We start from the raw sequence: 816 nt of genomic DNA on the forward strand, positions 1-816 counted from the left end.
TCATGTTGGTAAAGTTTCAATAGGTGGTCCTTTTTCAAGATTTCATCCTTTTCATCAAAGTGACCATGTGTGATTGAGGGAAGAAATCTCTAAATATGAAAGTTAAAATAAATTTGATATTCGATGCTTACTCATCAAATGGAACATTTTCATATTAGGATTCAATATGTTTTGATGAGAAACTCAAAAGTTATAGTTGACCTCTTTTACCTCACAACTTCCCTTTTCACTTGATACTTTTATACCTACAGACATGAAGTTTAGAAATTTCATATGAGAGTGATTATGAATGTTGTTAGTGAAGATATATACTATATAATCTCATTAAAGGATTTTGAAATTATCATTCTTCCTATGGTATCATTTTACAAATTTTAATCTGATATTATTTACAAAGTTAATATTTTATAAATTGAAAAACTAAATATACTACGTTGTTCTACTCATCATTTCCTATCGAATGATATAAAATTTAATGATATTTGAATAAGTTTATAATTTTGGGCTAGGGTTTGAAGGTTGGGTTTGGGTTGGGTTTGGGTTTGGGTTGGGTTTGGGTTTGTGGTTGGGTTTGGGTTTGGGTTTGGGTTTGGTTTGGGTTTGGGTTTGGGTTTGGGTTTGGGTTTGGGTTTGGGTTTGGGTTTGGGTTTGGGTTTGGGTTTGGGTTTGGGTTTGGGTTTGGGTTTGGGTTTGGGTTTGGGTTTGGGTTTGGGTTTGGGTTTGGGTTTGGGTTTGGGTTTGGGTTTGGGTTTGGGTTTGGGTTTGGGTTTGGGTTTGGGTTTGGGTTTGGGTTTGGGTTTGGGTTTGGGTTTGGGT

This window comes from Naegleria gruberi (assembly GCF_000004985.1).
Source record: "Naegleria gruberi genomic scaffold NAEGRscaffold_7, whole genome shotgun sequence".
Lineage (NCBI taxonomy): Eukaryota > Heterolobosea > Eutetramitea > Acrasida > Naegleriidae > Naegleria > Naegleria gruberi.